The following is a 14109-nucleotide window of genomic DNA, read 5'->3' on the forward strand; positions in this document are numbered from 1 at the left end:
TGTATCCTATTGAAACTGTACTAAAGCATGTATGGTACTTCAAAACAAAAAACTTGACTCCTTTTGTGCTGGAATCATTTGATGTTAATAAATCTTTATATGAGAAGATATACTTCTGGTATAAATTAGAGTATTGTAAACAATGTGATAACAACCAGATAAAGACTATCTTCATCGAATAATTCAGCAAACAGGAAAAGAAAACTTCAAGCTTCATTTTCAACTTCAAACCTGATCACAAAGATTACAGTCCATTCGATGGGACGACACATTCCCTATTTATTGTCCTTTTCCAATGCTGATCATCCAATCATACTGAACCACACAGTTCAGCAATGTAATTGCACAAATCACACCTTTATGTGTAGAGAACATTTTTGGGGGTGTTATAAGATTCCATAACTGTATGCAAACTTGTGAAGCATTCCATATCTATATCTATATATATACCGTATGTGTATATATTTACACATCAAAATTGGAATGACACAGGAGATTTTGCAAGTTTAAGTTCACCATCAGTCATGGGAGGTTTATGTAAAATGTTATATTTACCGGGGTAATTAGTAATTTTGAGAATATATTTATGAAGCTCTATTCTGTACTTTCTACCAGTGCAGCACTGCTTAGAGAATGGACACAATTATATGTTTTCCAATGTTAAAATTAATCAGATGTAAAATATAAGGGGTTTATTTGACCGTATTTAAGTATTTGAAGTATTTAAAATTTTTGTAATCATTCGCCATTTGAGGCCTAATTGCCGTCATAGTTGAATTACCAAAATGGACCTGAAATCAATATTTTTAAAAGAGAATGATCAATGACTTGAATATTTCATAAAAATAATTTAATACATCGTTTATTCACTTCATTCAGATCTTCAGACACCAAATAATTTGTGAAGTCATATATAGAAATATATGAACCATTTTGTTATTGATTTATAGTTCACACAAGTAAGCACTAGATGTAAGCAGTAAGTACATGTACCAGGTAAAACCTTGTTGTTCTCATCTACAAGTATATTATAACAATTAAGTGAGGACAGGTGATAGTCTTGTTACCTGTGACAGGGGTCAGGTACCGTAAATATTCGGGTATAGTGCGCACTCGCGTATAGTGCGCAGGTACGTTTTTGAGGTTCATTTTCAAAAAAAAAAAAAAATTAACAATTTTTTTTTTTTAATTTTCAACTAAGCGGTAGATGAATTCTAAAGCATAAGATGATAGGAATTTGTAACTTATGAAAGCTTATTTACAATGTACCACATTTAATTGGAATCACCGGTGAGATTTGACACATTGGATTGACAGGTTGTTTACATTATACCGCCACAGGCCTAGTCAGCTTGCAAATTGTAGCGGTCCCATCTAGGTCCCATCTACGCTGTTGTACCAACAAAATAATTAATCCTACCCTCAATTACCTTGTGATTTTCACGCAGGTATGATCTCGTGTGGTATATGTCAACGAACATACAAAGCTAATTAAGCTCAATTATAACAAGATTGACTAGTAAGCTGACTGCTACGTAATGTAACACAGGCTGCCATTTTGTTACAGTACGGAAACAAGTCTGCAGTCATCGTGCTGGTCACAACTTTTATATCGATGAATTAACATGTGTAATGGATAAATCTACAGTGCAGACAATAAATAAGAGTACCCCGGTAGTTTTCACAGTCAGATCGTATTTTATATGGCCAGTTGGTCAGTGACTGCCGCATGAGATCAAGGCATTAGTGTTACACTTGCCTAATTGCGCATGCGTGCTGTTACAGCTTCCGGAAATAAACAAGTTGAACGTTATCAGTTCTGGCAGCACTCTGGATTAATAAGATGATTAATTTAGAAGTATGAAATAATTAAGTACTGCTATATCATTTCAAGTTTTGTTTGATGTTAATTGAGATGTTATACATCGTTTTGGACCTGAATACGGGAACATGCTCAAGTGAGATCGTATGTGTACGGAACATGTGGCTCACGATCGACTTAGATAAATCCACGTAATTGCTGATAAATACACAATTTCAAGGAATTAAACATTAAAATAACTATTTATTTCTTTGATTATTTGTTAACTATTACTTTCTTAATGCTTTATATATGTTTTATATATATATATATATATATAAGTATTAAATCAATCCTGCTTTGAAAGGAAACGATCACAAATCTCGGTCAAATCACATTCATTCTGACTGGGAAAAGGCTTGTACTTGCGTATAGTGCGCAGTGGTCTTTTTCACTTGTCAATTTTTGAAAAAAAGTGCGCACTATACGCGAATATTTACGGTATATGTACCGCTATCTACTGGCATGACTTTGAGTACAGTAGACTACACTCGCTTTGTGGATATTGACAGGCTAACATATATTTACATACTAATTCAATTTTAGAATTGTAACTGAAATCTTGTAACAGCATGGCACAAATAGTCATCTGAACATTTGTTTGAAACCCATCAAAAGTAAAAGATATAGAACTCATTGAAAATGTGCAGAGAAGGGCAACAAAACTGATTCCTGGATTTAAAAATATATCGTACTCGGGACGGCTACAACGGTTAAATCTCCCAACGCTACAGCACCGTAGGACCAGAGGAGATATGATTAACGTTTTTAAGATAGTAAATAACATATACGATAGTAGAATAACAAAAAACTTTTTCCAAATGGACAAGATGAGTAGAACCAGAGGTCACGATAAGAAAATATTCAAAAAGCGATGTCGTCTTGATGGGAGGAAACAATTTTTTTCAGTTACCGAGTTATTGATTTATGGAATAGCTTGCCACAAATTGTTGTCAATGCTGATTCTGTCATAAAATTTGAAATAATGTTAGATGATCATTGGAAAAATAAACGTTTTTATTCATGAATGTACAGGAACTAATATAAAGCAATTAATTACACAGGAAATATTTATATTATACTATGTATTGATATTGATATGGATATAGAGGCTACAAGGCTGCGTCCATTATTTATGCTAATAAATGTATATTGAAAAATATTTAAGGTAAATATTAACTCATTTGCTTGACTTCAATTTTCAGTTTGAAGTATGGTGTAGTGAGAATTTCAAGTCTTGATCATGACTTCATGAAAATTCTAAATTAACAAATTATTAAAATGAATTTGTTTGAAAAATAACACAAGTTCCACAGCAATATTATATAGAGAATCAATCACAATATATCAGAAGTTATAAAATTACAAATAACAATTAACGGCTGAATATCAAATTAAGTGACTATCACAAGTATTTTTGCATTTGTTTTTAGATAATCCGGATTTCCGTTTTCCGGCTTTAAAAAAATTTACGTAGACGTAGCGCATAGTAAACGTAGCCATGTAACAGCTGATTTTAATCAGATTGACTTAACATGAACTTAACACCGTCTCAGTAGTTCGTCACAATCGAAAATTCGGTCGTGAATTCGGTATTTTGCAAATTATTTCCAAATACTTCCAGGTAAATGAAAAACAAATTCATATGGTCTCTATACACACACCAAAGATTACTATATTGGGTCCATTCTCTCGTAAAAATATCGATTTTGGGTCCACTATCGGCCATTTCGGTAATTCAACTCTTAACGACAATCGGGTTGCGATTCGCAAATGAAAAATTAATTTAAAATTCGGTCAAATTAACCTCTAATATTTTACATATGATACAATTAGGCATTGAGGAACATATATTTGGGTCAATTCTCTGAAAATAATGCCAATTTATATTATAATTAAGCACCATTTCTCTTCGCGTCGGTATTTCCAAGTCCGCTTCACCTGTGGTCCGTTTCAGTAAATATTCTCGTCTTTGCCGAAATAAAAACAAGCTATATAATTGTTCATTTTAAACATGACAACAACTGCCAACCACACGTATCCAAAAATGTTTTTGTTGATATCATCGGAATATTGCCGTAGTTATGAAAAGTCATGAGATCGACAAATCAAATTGGTAGAACTTTTGATTTCCGTAATCTTGCAGTTACCTCCCTTACAACAGTAAATACGTTCCAAGTATCGTTTACAACACGCAATCCCGTGCACATAACAAGATATTATCATTTGCATTTGATCTATTGGTCATTTTCGTCAAAGGAAAATGGTATATGGAAATCGATGACAACGTTAACGCTATGACCAGTCACCCTGACCACAAATACCACTTTATTGTAAGCCTATACAGTAACCTATGATACAATGTATCGTCTCGTTTGCCGTTATTGATATATTTCTTTCTCTAAATTATAGAAATACACACCTAGTTGATAATGATGTAACATTCTAGAATATATATATTACACATTTAAGTAAATCGCGGACATATTTGCAGACCTATGCTATAGGCCTAATGTCAGCCGTTTTGGAATGAACACGGAGGAGCAAAACTTTCTAAACATCCGGAGACGAATGCGCCTGCGCAATAGTTGATTACATGAATATATTGACCTGGAGTTATTCGCAAAGTTCATGTTCATTTAGTCTTCACATTTCGCTAGCGTTATGCATTTCTCAAATCGTATGCATCTTGAAAACATCTACTGAATACATTTCAATATTTTCAGTAAAACTACTCTATAAAACGAAGATGTTTTTGCACATAAATTATTTGAAGCGTAAGGCCATGGGGGCAGCCATATTTCATTGAAACAGACAGTAGATGGCGTATTGGTGAATGTGGTTACCAAATATGGTCATATTTCTCAGTCCAGTTCTTGATTGCAATAACCGAACATTAATGTTCGTTTAAAAATCATTCATGAAAATCTGTACTGAATAATAATGTAAAGTTCACTCAAAGTCTAAATAACATAACAATATAGTTGTGAAAAACTTTTTCTATTCAGCAAAGATGTGATTTTAACATCGACAACAGGAGCCTGACAAATGAAGTTGTACAATGCTACTTAACACTTGTATGAACGTTCATCCAAAGTTCATAAACATAGTAAGTTCATGATAAATGAATTGAAGACCTATGAATGTATAGATATAGAACATGTTATATGCCCAGCAATGATATATTAATCAATAAATAATATGTATAGTGATGAAGTTCTGATTATTTAAGTAAGATGTTCACAAGAATATCACAACATCCAAAAATTAAAATCAATGTGCATTTCTTAGCAGAGTACAAATTTATATTTTGGCCGGAGCACAAGCAGCCTATCATGGCTCACAACACCAACAAAGTATGCAGAGCAGACGACACTTCTACGAAGACATACTCACTGTACAATACAGTCCAGAGGGAGCCATATACAGCACGCAAATAGAACCACACAATAACTGTTATTTTATACTCAATGTAGCCGTATTTCTGTCAGGTTTAAAATGTACTTATCACAAATTGTCAAAACATTTAAAATTTCAATGGCTTTTTTTCAAAAGGGTGATAAAAACATCAGTATGATCCTTAATTAATATACTGTTTTCATATATTGTCACACACAGGTATATTGGATGATATTTTTGTCATATGAATGTCATGCAGTATCATACATATTGTTGTTCATCTCACTGTATCCTAAGTATTGGTACCTATGTAACCAAGACAATATGATAGCCTAAGGCTGTACATTGTGAAGTACCTACCTTGTTTATAGATCAACAACACAGTTTTATATGTACTAACTAACTTTTGAGTACAGTATAATACTTGTCCCTATGTACCTCCCTACCTATGTGTACAGTATAATACTTGTCCATATGTACCTCCCTACCTATGTGTACAGTATAATACTTGTCTATTTGTACCTCCCTACCTATGAGTACAGTATAATACTTGTCCATATGTACCTCCCTACCTATGTGTACAGTATAATACTTGTCTATTTGTACCTCCCTACCTATGTGTACAGTATAATACTTGTCTATTTGTACCTCCCTACCTATGAGTACAGTATAATACTTGTCCATATGTACCTCCCTACCTATGTGTACAGTATAATACTTGTCTATTTGTACCTCCCTACCTATGTGTACAGTATAATACTTGTCCATTTGTACCTCCCTACCTATGTGTACAGTATAATACTTGTCTATTTGTACCTCCCTACCTATGAGTACAGTATAATACTTGTCTATTTGTACCTCCCTACCTATGAGTACAGTATAATACTTGTCTATTTGTACCTCCCTACCTATGAGTACAGTATAATACTTGTCTATTTGTACCTCCCTACCTATGTGTACAGTATAATACTTGTCTATTTGTACCTCCCTACCTATGAGTACAGTATAATACTTGTCCATTTGTACCTCCCTACCTATGTGTACAGTATAATACTTGTCTATTTGTACCTCCCTACCTATGTGTACAGTATAATACTTGTCTATTTGTACCTCCCTACCTATGAGTACAGTATAATACTTGTCCATATGTACCTCCCTACCTATGAGTACAGTATAATACTTGTCCATATGTACCTCCCTACCTATGAGTACAGTATAATACTTGTCCATATGTACCTCCCTACCTATGAGTACAGTATAATACTTGTCCATATGTACTTCCCTATTTATGTGTACAGTATAATACCTGTCCATTTGTACCTCCCTACCTATGTGTACAGTATAATACTTGTCCATATGTACTTCCCTACCTATGTGTACAGTATAATACTTGTCCATATGTACCTCCCTACCTATAAGTACAGTATAATACTTGTCCATTTGTACCTCCCTACCTATGAGTACAGTATAATACTTGTCTATATGTACCTCCCTACCTATGAGTACAGTATAATACTTGTCCATATGTACTTCCCTACCTATGTGTACAGTATAATACTTGTCCATATGTACTTCCCTACCTATGAGTACAGTATAATACTTGTCCATTTGTACCTCCCTACCTATGTGTACAGTATAATACTTGTCTATTTGTACCTCCCTACCTATGAGTACAGTATAATACTTGTCCATTTGTACCTCCCTACCTATGTGTACAGTATAATACTTGTCTATTTGTACCTCCCTACCTATGTGTACAGTATAATACTTGTCTATTTGTACCTCCCTACCTATGAGTACAGTATAATACTTGTCCATATGTACCTCCCTACCTATGAGTACAGTATAATACTTGTCCATATGTACCTCCCTACCTATGAGTACAGTATAATACTTGTCCATATGTACCTCCCTACCTATGAGTACAGTATAATACTTGTCCATATGTACTTCCCTATTTATGTGTACAGTATAATACCTGTCCATTTGTACCTCCCTACCTATGTGTACAGTATAATACTTGTCCATATGTACTTCCCTACCTATGTGTACAGTATAATACTTGTCCATATGTACCTCCCTACCTATAAGTACAGTATAATACTTGTCCATTTGTACCTCCCTACCTATGAGTACAGTATAATACTTGTCTATATGTACCTCCCTACCTATGAGTACAGTATAATACTTGTCCATATGTACTTCCCTACCTATGTGTACAGTATAATACTTGTCCATATGTACTTCCCTACCTATGAGTACAGTATAATACTTGTCCATTTGTACCTCCCTACCTATGAGTACAGTATAATACTTGTCCATATGTACTAACTAACTTTTGAGTACAGTATAATACTTGTCCATTTGTACCCCCCTACCTATGAGTACAGTATAATACTTGTCCATTTGTACCTCCCTACCTATGAGTACAGTATAATACTTGTCTATATGTACCTCCCTACCTATGAGTACAGTATAATACTTGTCTATTTGTACCTCCCTACCTATGAGTACAGTATAATACTTGTCCATATGTACTTCCCTACCTATGTGTACAGTATAATACTTGTCCATATGTACTTCCCTATTTATGTGTACAGTATAATACCTGTCCATTTGTACCTCCCTACCTATGTGTACAGTATAATACTTGTCCATATGTACTTCCCTACCTATGTGTACAGTATAATACTTGTCCATATGTACCTCCCTACCTATAAGTACAGTATAATACTTGTCCATTTGTACCTCCCTACCTATGAGTACAGTATAATACTTGTCTATATGTACCTCCCTACCTATGAGTACAGTATAATACTTGTCCATATGTACTTCCCTACCTATGTGTACAGTATAATACTTGTCCATATGTACTTCCCTACCTATGAGTACAGTATAATACTTGTCTATTTGTACCTCCCTACCTATGAGTACAGTATAATACTTGTCCATATGTACTAACTAACTTTTGAGTACAGTATAATACTTGTCCATTTGTACCCCCCTACCTATGAGTACAGTATAATACTTGTCCATTTGTACCTCCCTACCTATGAGTACAGTATAATACTTGTCTATATGTACCTCCCTACCTATGAGTACAGTATAATACTTGTCTATTTGTACCTCCCTACCTATGAGTACAGTATAATACTTGTCCATATGTACTTCCCTACCTATGTGTACAGTATAATACTTGTCCATATGTACTTCCCTATTTATGTGTACAGTATAATACTTGTCCATATGTACCTCCCTACCTATGAGTACAGTATAATACTTGTCCATATGTACTAACTAACTTTTGAGTACAGTATAATACTTGTCTATATGTACCTCCCTACCTATGAGTACAGTATAATATTTGTCCATTTGTACCTCCCTACCTATGAGTACAGTATAATACCTGTCCATTTGTACCCCCCTACCTATGAGTACAGTATAATACTTGTCCATTTGTACCTCCCTACCTATGTGTACAGTATAATACTTGTCCATATGTACCTCCCTACCTATGAGTACAGTATAATACTTGTCCATATGTACTTCCCTATTTATGTGTACAGTATAATACTTGTCCATATGTACCTCCCTACCTATGAGTACAGTATAATACTTGTCCATATGTACCTCCCTACTTATGTGTACAGTATAATACTTGTCCATATGTACCTCCCTACCTATGATACTTATCCATATGTACCTCCCTACCTATGAGTACAGTATAATACTTGTCCATATGTACCTCCCTACCTATGATACTTATCCATATGTACCTCCCTACCTATGAGTACAGTATAATACTTGTCCATATGTACCTCCCTACCTATGAGTACAGTATAATACTTGTCCATATGTACCTCCCTACCTATGAGTACAGTATAATACTTGTCCCTATGTACCTCCCTACCTATGAGTACAGTATAATACTTGTCCCTATGTACCTCTCTACCTATGAGTACAGTATAATACTTGTCCATATGTACTAACTAACTTTTGAGTACAGTATAATACTTGTCTATATGTACCTCCCTACCTATGAGTACAGTATAATATTTGTCCATTTGTACCTCCCTACCTATGAGTACAGTATAATACTTGTCCATTTGTACCCCCCTACCTATGAGTACAGTATAATACTTGTCCATTTGTACCTCCCTACCTATGTGTACAGTATAATACTTGTCCATATGTACCTCCCTACCTATGAGTACAGTATAATACTTGTCCATATGTACTTCCCTATTTATGTGTACAGTATAATACTTGTCCATATGTACCTCCCTACCTATGAGTACAGTATAATACTTGTCCATATGTACCTCCCTACTTATGTGTACAGTATAATACTTGTCCATATGTACCTCCCTACCTATGATACTTATCCATATGTACCTCCCTACCTATGAGTACAGTATAATACTTGTCCATATGTACCTCCCTACCTATGATACTTATCCATATGTACCTCCCTACCTATGTGTACAGTATAATACTTGTCCATATGTACCTCCCTACCTATGAGTACAGTATAATACTTGTCCATATGTACTTCCCTACCTATGTGTACAGTATAATACTTGTCCATATGTACCTCCCTACCTATAAGTACAGTATAATACTTGTCCATTTGTACCTCCCTACCTATGAGTACAGTATAATACTTGTCTATATGTACCTCCCTACCTATGAGTACAGTATAATACTTGTTCATATGTACTTCCCTACCTATGTGTACAGTATAATACTTGTCCATATGTACTTCCCTACCTATGAGTACAGTATAATACTTGTCCATTTGTACCTCCCTACCTATGAGTACAGTATAATACTTGTCCATATGTACTAACTAACTTTTGAGTACAGTATAATACTTGTCCATTTGTACCCCCCTACCTATGAGTACAGTATAATACTTGTCCATTTGTACCTCCCTACCTATGAGTACAGTATAATACTTGTCTATATGTACCTCCCTACCTATGAGTACAGTATAATACTTGTCTATTTGTACCTCCCTACCTATGAGTACAGTATAATACTTGTCCATATGTACTTCCCTACCTATGTGTACAGTATAATACTTGTCCATATGTACTTCCCTATTTATGTGTACAGTATAATACTTGTCCATATGTACCTCCCTACCTATGAGTACAGTATAATACTTGTCCATATGTACTAACTAACTTTTGAGTACAGTATAATACTTGTCTATATGTACCTCCCTACCTATGAGTACAGTATAATATTTGTCCATTTGTACCTCCCTACCTATGAGTACAGTATAATACTTGTCCATTTGTACCCCCCTACCTATGAGTACAGTATAATACTTGTCCATTTGTACCTCCCTACCTATGTGTACAGTATAATACTTGTCCATATGTACCTCCCTACCTATGAGTACAGTATAATACTTGTCCATATGTACTTCCCTATTTATGTGTACAGTATAATACTTGTCCATATGTACCTCCCTACCTATGAGTACAGTATAATACTTGTCCATATGTACCTCCCTACTTATGTGTACAGTATAATACTTGTCCATATGTACCTCCCTACCTATGATACTTATCCATATGTACCTCCCTACCTATGAGTACAGTATAATACTTGTCCATATGTACCTCCCTACCTATGATACTTATCCATATGTACCTCCCTACCTATGAGTACAGTATAATACTTGTCCATATGTACCTCCCTACCTATGAGTACAGTATAATACTTGTCCATATGTACCTCCCTACCTATGAGTACAGTATAATACTTGTCCCTATGTACCTCCCTACCTATGAGTACAGTATAATACTTGTCCCTATGTACCTCTCTACCTATGAGTACAGTATAATACTTGTCCATATGTACTAACTAACTTTTGAGTACAGTATAATACTTGTCTATATGTACCTCCCTACCTATGAGTACAGTATAATATTTGTCCATTTGTACCTCCCTACCTATGAGTACAGTATAATACTTGTCCATTTGTACCCCCCTACCTATGAGTACAGTATAATACTTGTCCATTTGTACCTCCCTACCTATGTGTACAGTATAATACTTGTCCATATGTACCTCCCTACCTATGAGTACAGTATAATACTTGTCCATATGTACTTCCCTATTTATGTGTACAGTATAATACTTGTCCATATGTACCTCCCTACCTATGAGTACAGTATAATACTTGTCCATATGTACCTCCCTACTTATGTGTACAGTATAATACTTGTCCATATGTACCTCCCTACCTATGATACTTATCCATATGTACCTCCCTACCTATGAGTACAGTATAATACTTGTCCATATGTACCTCCCTACCTATGATACTTATCCATATGTACCTCCCTACCTATGTGTACAGTATAATACTTGTCCATATGTACCTCCCTACCTATGAGTACAGTATAATACTTGTCCATATGTACCTCCCTACCTATGAGTACAGTATAATACTTGTCCCTATGTACCTCCCTACCTATGAGTACAGTATAATACTTGTCCCTATGTACCTCTCTACCTATGAGTACAGTATAATACTTGTCCCTATGTACCTCCCTACCTATGAGTACAGTATAATACTTGTCTATATGTACCTCCCTACCTATGTGTACAGTATAATACTTGTCCATTTGTACCTCCCTACCTATAATTACAGTATAATACTTGTCCATATTTATCTCCCTACTTACCTGGTATATGTACAGTATAATACTTGTCCCTATGTACCTCCCTACCTATGAGTACAGTATAATACTTGTCCCTATGTACCTCCCTACCTATGAGTACAGTATAATACTTGTCTATTTGTACCTGCCTACCTATGTGTACAGTATAATACTTGTCCATTTGTACCTCCCTACCTATGTGTACAGTATAATACTTGTCCATAAGTACCTCCCTACCTATGTGTACAGTATAATACTTGTCCATTTGTACCTCCCTACTTATGTGTACAGTATAATACTTGTCTATTTGTACCTCCCTACCTATGTGTACAGTATAATACTTGTCCATTTGTACCTCCCTACCTATGAGTACAGTATAATACTTGTCCATTTGTACCTCCCTACTTACCTGGTATATGTACAGTATGATAATACTTGTCCTTAATTATGTACCTACCTATTTACCATATTTATCCTGTAATAAGCCTAGGAAACCAACATAATTATAAATTTGACTTGGGGGTAGGCTTATTGCAGGCCAAGCAATGAGAATGCTTGCTGAACTGTGATAGACATTGTCAAAATATTACCAAACATGGGCTTATTGGTGGATAAAGACGGCAGTACCCGAATGAAGGATTTTATCACAATGAACCACCAAGTTGGTTATTGCTGGGGGTATATGTACCTACTATTAACATATGACAATCCCCGATTTGTTCACCTGTACATAATACTTACCTGTAATTATGATAGATACCACAGAAAAAACCTACTGTTAATTCCTCTCGGTAAATAATTTTTGTAATTCATTAAAATATTTTCCATATGCATACATTTTTTTCCTAAAGTCTTTTAAAGATTTACAACCATGACAAAATGTGTATTGCTCCTCTCTGTACTTGCAATAACTGTCTGTAAATAGTGCTTACTGTCTCACTAAAACTTCACCAATGGATGAGTCTATTGTATTGTACCCATGTATTTTGTAAAAAAAAATAAATCTTTTTTTAAAACTAAAATATACAATATCTAGCTATTCTCTCCATTACAGGAACATACCTACCTGAAGAACTATCTACATAGTCATCAACAAAAATACAACAACAATGACAGAAAACAAGAGGCCCATGGGGCCTGTATCGCTCACCTGGTTGGATTTGACCAAATGTCAAAATAATGTTCATGTTCAATTCCTTTTGTTTGTTAACCTCAAACAATGCTGTTTATGGTTATAGCGTGGGGATCCCAACTGCTTTAAAGAAATAATGAAGTCCAGACTCTCTGAGTTTACAACATGCATTTATAACTTTATGACTAGTAGTGATTTAAAGGAATTACCTCTATTTCCTATATGGGGCCCCGCCCCTTTTGCCCCTCGGGGGTCAGAGTAACCATTTATGCAAAATCTGTTCCCCTTCCCCCAAGAATGTTTCTTACCAAATTGGGTTCAAATCCATTCATAACTTTATGACTAGTAGTGATTTAAAGGAATTACCTCTATTTCCCCATTAGGCCCCGCCCCTTTGGCCCCTTGGGGGTCAGAGTCACCATTTATGCAAAATCTGTTCCCCTTCCCCAAAGAATGTTTCTTACTAAATTGGGTTCAAATCCATTGATAAATTTATGACTAGTAGCGATTAAAAGGAATTACCTCTATTTCCCATATGGGGCCCTGCCCCTTTGGCCCCTCGGGGGTCAGAGTAACCATTTATGCAAAATCTGTTCCCCTTCCCCAAAGGATGTTTCTTATTAAATTGGGTTCAAATCCATTCATAACTTTATGACTAGTAGCGATTTGAAGGAATTACCTCTATTTCCCCATTAGGCCCCGCCCCTTTGGCCCCTTGGGGGTCAGAGTCACCATTTATGCAAAATCTATTTCCCATCCCCAAAGGATGTTTCTGACCAAATTGGGTTCAAATCCATTCATAACTTTATGACTTGTAGCAATTTAAAGGAATTGCCTCAATTTCCCCTATTGGGCCCCGCCCCTCAGGCCCCTTGGGGGTCAGAGTCACCATTTATGCAAAATCTGTTCCCCTTCCCCCAAGAATGTTTCTTACCAAATTGGGATCAAATCCATTCATAACTTTATGACTAGTAGCGATTTGAAGGAATTACCTCTATTTCCCCATTAGGCCCCGCCCCTTTGGCCCCTTGGGGGTC

General features: G+C 35.4%; 1 protein-coding gene across 3 annotated transcripts in view; it reads right to left on the reverse strand.

Annotated features, from left to right (window-relative positions):
- LOC117330504 (DCC-interacting protein 13-alpha-like) overlaps window positions 1-14109 on the reverse strand; it is a 58897-nt gene that overhangs the window by 16119 nt on the left and 28669 nt on the right. The window lies entirely within an intron of this gene.

The sequence above is a fragment of the Pecten maximus genome, chromosome 7 (assembly GCF_902652985.1).
Source record: "Pecten maximus chromosome 7, xPecMax1.1, whole genome shotgun sequence".
Lineage (NCBI taxonomy): Eukaryota > Metazoa > Mollusca > Bivalvia > Pectinida > Pectinidae > Pecten > Pecten maximus.